This window comes from Plectropomus leopardus, chromosome 16 (genome assembly GCF_026936395.1).
Source record: "Plectropomus leopardus strain MGB_pleo_1.0 chromosome 16, ASM2693639v1, whole genome shotgun sequence".
NCBI lineage: Eukaryota > Metazoa > Chordata > Actinopteri > Perciformes > Serranidae > Plectropomus > Plectropomus leopardus.
In genome coordinates this window covers 26,965,211-26,971,210 of record NC_142191.1, presented here as the reverse complement: position 1 = coordinate 26,971,210, position 6,000 = coordinate 26,965,211, and positions in this window count along the sequence as shown.

The following is a 6,000-nucleotide window of genomic DNA, read 5'->3' as shown; positions in this document are numbered from 1 at the left end:
ATGTCTCAGAAAATTGAAACAAAAATCTATCAGAGGTTGGGAAAAGAATGATTGGTCCAAGAACCAGACAGACGGTTCCGCAGGCAGGCGGCAGACAGAGTACAAATACTACAACACAACACATGACGCACATGACAACTTCCATGACATGACTGGTCGGCTATATGAACTGAGAGGCTGAATGAGTGAATGTGATGCAGGTAAGCAGGCAGGTGGGGAGTGAAGAAGCCTGGGCGAAAGTTACGGTGGCTGGAAAAGAGGGACAGAGAGACAGATGTGTGACACCAAAGTTCCACCCACTTTTACAAATCAACCAGTCAAAATATGACCTGATATGATACAGAACACACTAGTTAACTAGTATTGCCATCACAAAAAAAATATTCCCCTTTTACACTGTCAAACTACAGCACATGTGACTTTTATCACCCCATCTGACATGCCTCAAAATTACCTAAAAGAGATACGCCAACTATATCACTACGCAGGAGGAATCATGCATCTGCTCATGGACAACAGGTTCATGCCTGTGATGGAGCGAGATGCAAACATTATTGGCATCTTCCTCTGAGCTGTCATGTTAGCTAGCTCAATGGTGTTAGGTGAGCTTGCAGTAGGTGCGCGCTTCCTTCTGATACGGTTGGCAAGAAAATAGTTCCTACATGAAACTGCTCACAAGGTCTGTGGACTATCTTGAGTCAAGATTTCTGGAAAGAGACATTGAGTTTTTCAAATGTATTTTTTTGGGGTCATTGAGTGTCATCTAGTTCAATCATATTAAAGACAAGGCAGACATCTCCAACACTCTGCAACTCACACCAAAACAATCTCAACTTATAAATAGCACAACAGGTAAGAGAAAGAATATGTCATTTTGATTTTGGGGTGAACAGTCAATTTAACTCGAGCCATGTGGCAGTGCACTTGTAAAAATGCTGGTATTACACAGTCTAAAATGATGTTGTTTTCACCCATCCATTTGCCATCCAAGCTGCATTTTTCCTTGATGTACACACTAACCATGTGTCCTGAACTCCTGTTTGCTATATATTGCATAATATTTTCTGGCCACCAGTGTCCAAATTCTGAGTATTCAATTCATTTTCATTTACTTTGTGCTGACAATCTCACAATGCAATCTGTCACATTTTTATAAATCTCCATTGTGGTTCTTAACACCTGTCAGTGATGACGCAAAATGATGATTAATGCCCAAAATATCAAGTTTTCCGCTCACTATAAAGTGAACTATTCAGTGTCTTTTATATTCTGAGCACTGACTGAGCAAAGGACTGATTGAGGACACAGAATACTGCTATAGTGTACTATGAGTTCAGTGGTTACAGTAATATCTTAAATCTTCATGAACCATATGGGGTGAAGAGTAAACAACAACAGATGTGTCGGCATTGGCATGTTTGACTTTATAGAAAGCATTTGTAGAGCAGGATTTAGACTATTCTGGGTGTAGAGTTTAAAAAAAACCTCTGTACAATTGTACTACTCGCCGACTCATCCCGACTCACCCCTAGATCAACTGTAGTGACTCTACAGTTGATCTAGGCTCTGTCATGAGTCAGCTAGGATTCTGTGTATTCAACCGACGCTGCTGTTTGTCATACTCAGACAGGTCTCCTGTTAAGTCAACGGCAATTTAATTAGAGCTTTTCAGGAGCAAGCGAAACAATAATGCAAAGTTGTGTCATAACACTCAGCTGTGAAATCCTCTTATTGTCCTTTCTCTCAGCCTGCTTCCCTTCTTTCTGCTCTGTACCAAAGTAGAGATTACCGTGTGCAAGGACCTGAGCGATACAGCAGTGGGATGTATTGTGAGTGCTCCCAAATGGACCACTGCTGAGGCTATTCAGATGTTGGGGCGAGATGCATCAAGTGTGATTAAACAACTTTAAATTTATGGAACCTCGACAGAGCGCTATTTTTCTCCTGGTGCACAACAGGCTCTCCGCCAGAGCTGCTTTTCAGTGATGTCCCAACAGATTAAGATGAAGATGAAGTATATCACACACTTATGATAAAAGTATCCATGAAATGAGATTTGTAGAATCAAACGTGTTTAGTTCTGGTCACTTTCAGGGCATTACAGTCCAGAAGTGAACTCGGCAGGGTGCAGAGGCGATGGATAGTCCAGTGTATTTTTAGTCTGCGAGTCGATCATCTGATTCTGCTACTGTGGCCCAGTGATTGCTATTGATCTGAAAAAGGCAGCAAATACATGCAGGCTTAGACTCTGTGTGTGTGTGTGTGTGAGAGTGAGTGCTGTAATGCTCTTACGTGCGTGTGAACGGCAAACTCTTAGCCTGCTTGTTTGCTTTGGAAAGACACTGCTGCAGACAGTTTCATACCACGGCTTCTCCTTTGATAATAATGCAAAGATGCATCAGCGTGTACTAAAATAATGTCAACAATTCAAACAACCTTCTGATACAGACAGATACCTCGGGGCCCGAGTGTTTAATGGATATAACAGTGGAGAGAAGAAGATAAAGCTGTTGTGTTTTCCTCACATGCAAGAAAAAAGCTATTATTTTCATATTTGATATTGACATTCCTTGCTTGTTCTTGTCTTCATTGTTTACATTTTCTTTCTGTTTACAAGAGGCCTGGGACAAAGCAGATGTAAAAATTCAAAGCCGTGTAATAGCTGCTATTGCTGGCCGTTGAAATATTGAAGGAATATTGGCTGATACCCATTAATTATCCTCCTGCTTTCCAGTAATAAGCTTTCTAAGTATAGGCCACAGTGGTTTTTCCTACACAGAGGAACCATGCAAATGATTCAAAGGGCATAAAGGGAGGAGGACGTGTGTGTATTCCACATCTTCAAGGTCTCTCCACATGCACAGTAACGTTACTTGGACTCTCACGCTGCGATAATGCCCGTCCTCTGTTTTGCCTAATGAAAATAAACAAATGTGTGCATGCCTAATCCCCTTAATTTTGGTGGTGGGGAGGAAATTAAAAACACGGGAATGTAAATCACTGCCAGGTTTCATTTCCCTGGATCCTCTGGGTTATGCTAGGAGATCATAATTTGTGGTAAGTGAATTATACAGTGAAGCTTTTGTGAAAAGGGGGGGGAGGAGTAATTTTGTAAGAACTTAAAAGAAAAAAAAGAGATAAGTTCTGGCTCCGCTGGAGCCTTTGAAGTCTCCCCGCTGTTTCTAAAGCTGTAATGTCTCTTTCATGTTCACTGAGAGGCAGCAGAATCGAGTTTAAGGAACATCACATCTGAAGTAACAGGGAGAGGAAATAAAGTTTCACATCAATAAAAAAAACAGATTTTCATTGTTGACATTATTGCCAGTGAGTATTATTAGATAGCTGGAACACAGACCAGGGTCATCGTTTTACATCGTAATACATCTCCATCGGTGAGGCACAATGTTGCCTCAGGGCAACAAATAACCGTTTTACATATAATAATAACAATATTCACGCGTGTTCTTGTATTTTTAGCCACGTTAACAACATGGCTTTATGGATGGCAATTTGGCCATGTTAAAATGCCCGACTCTACAGCAGAAATAAACATGTTTACAGCCTAGTACAAAAACTGTTTTTGGTCTCTATGGCTAATTTCAACATTCATGACAACTGTGTAGGGGGTGAATTTTTATATAACTCACCCATTTACAATTGAGTCTTAAAGTTACACAGAATTAAGGGCGGGAACACTGAGTGACAGGCTGTCTGCAAAGTGTCACCACAGCCTATGAATCAGATCCACCCCTTCCTCCTCCACAGCTCCAACCTCTTATCCAAATATGATCACTTCTGGATCCAAAAAGTAACGATGGCCACAAAAATGCAACACTCACTGTATCACTGCAGGACTTCACAAACCACTGGGTAATGTCACAGTGTTTACATCTACCATATTTACACTCTGTGGTTACCACTCCATAATCAACAAATGATACACATTTCAGTCCCTCATTTAATGTGTTCCTGATTGAGCAGACACACTAAAATGTGTTAAAACTAAAATGTTAATGAATGGAACTGTGTGAAGGTAAAAACAGTTAAAAACATTTGAAAGCATTGTAACATTTTACTGTGTAACAACATTTCATGGTAATAACCAACAATAATACTCTAGAAATATAAGAAAAGTTTATAAAACAACCAAAAGACTCACTTAAAAGCTAATTTGTTATGAATCCTATTATTTCATCCCCCAGCTGCAGCCGTTGGTGTGTTCCAAATTCACAAAACTCTAGTTTCATATGTACCTACAGTATGTAGGCCAAGTTCATTTTTAGAAACAGAAGAGGCTTCCTAATGATAATAGTCTGGTTCATTAACTGTAAAACTGTCTGGAATTCACTTCCCGCCCTCGTGTGGGGAATGCCTCATAATGCTTTAATTTTGAAATGTGACAATTATGTAAGGATACTGCATTGGTAACACACTCCACTGCACCTCAAGTGAAGTGTAACTAAAACCAGAATATTACTGGCCCGTGTGTAATCAATAAGAAATAACAAGAGATGAAATGTTACTCCAGAAACTGCAGATTGAAATTTGATCTTGGTAAAGACAATGAACGGAACGCTAAGTTGTTAGAATAATAGAAATTGTTGTAGGGATAAAAAAGCGGGGGAAAAAATATTCATATCCATGTGAAGATTAAGCCCTGCAACAAATCAGCAAACAAACTGGGCAAACACCGCTCAGACACAACTAGCACTGACAAAGTCATTATCAACTGGAAAAAAAAAAATCTAATTCAACACCCCCAGCCTTCACAGAGTGTGCCTGATTAAAAAGGCAGATTGAATGTGTCGTGTCTGAATCCAATTATTTTTGGAAAGCCATACCGTGGCATTGTTTCTTTTTGATTTTCACTTGCCTGTCTGCCAGCTGAGGCACCTTGCTCATTGATACAAAATGCTCCCCCCAAAAATTGTTATATTTACTAAACAAAGATAGATAGAGATATGATCAGGACATGAAAAAATAAGTCCTGAAAAACAATAGTGAATACAACAATGTTCAAACTGCTTTGATAAAATACACAGAGGAGACTCCTGCTAACAAAAGGGGAACAATTGGAGCTAGATTTAAGAGAAAAATCATCATTACTCCTTAAAAAGGTGTGATGAAATTCTACTATTTCATTGTGCTCGCTTACAAAAACAACTTCAAGGCAAAGTTTCGGATCACAAAATACACCTTCAGCAAGCGGTCTACAAGCGACTGAGTCCTCGGGGAAAATGTCCTTAATTCTGTCTGAACTTCTGTTTTATCAGTTTGGAACAATGATGCATTGAGTGGTACACAGAGAAAAAAGGTGGGCTGAAAAACAATGAGGCTTTGCTATTAATTTAAACAGGAGCAGTCAAGTTGTCAGTATTTTCCTCCCTGTTAGCCACTGGATCTGTCTCCAACATGCACTCCATGTTTTAGAAAAAGCAGCCTGACTGAAGAACAAAAACAAACCTAGTCGCTCCACATTTAGAGAGCTGAGCGTGGCAGGTAAACAAACCCAAACTGCACACTTCATGCCATCGTTATAACTTGAGCTGAGGTGTCACTTTCACTGCCTACAGCCACTACGACAACTGCTGCTGAGTCCCTGTTAAAATCAGCTCCATATCTTTCTCCCTAAATATTTACACCACAGTTCTGTTTAATATGATTCTCCCACATAGTAGTAAAAAACTATGAAAAGAGGCATGAGGCAGATGTACTCTTTCTCCCTCATTGAGAAACTGATGATCTGGCTTCGGCTCTGCCCACCACCGCTGCCTGCGGTAGGTTTCACTTTTGCTTTACCCAGCATTACTTATGTTAGGTCCACCCATGACAGAGCATCGAGATAGCCAGCGTTAACATTACAGGAAACAACACAGAGATTCAGCCATTCACGTTTGAGCCTCGGTCAGACCCAGATACAGAAGAGGAGTCTGTTGTTTACTAAAATTGCAGACTAAAACTAACTACTAAACTACTAACTACTACTTACTAAAACTAGCA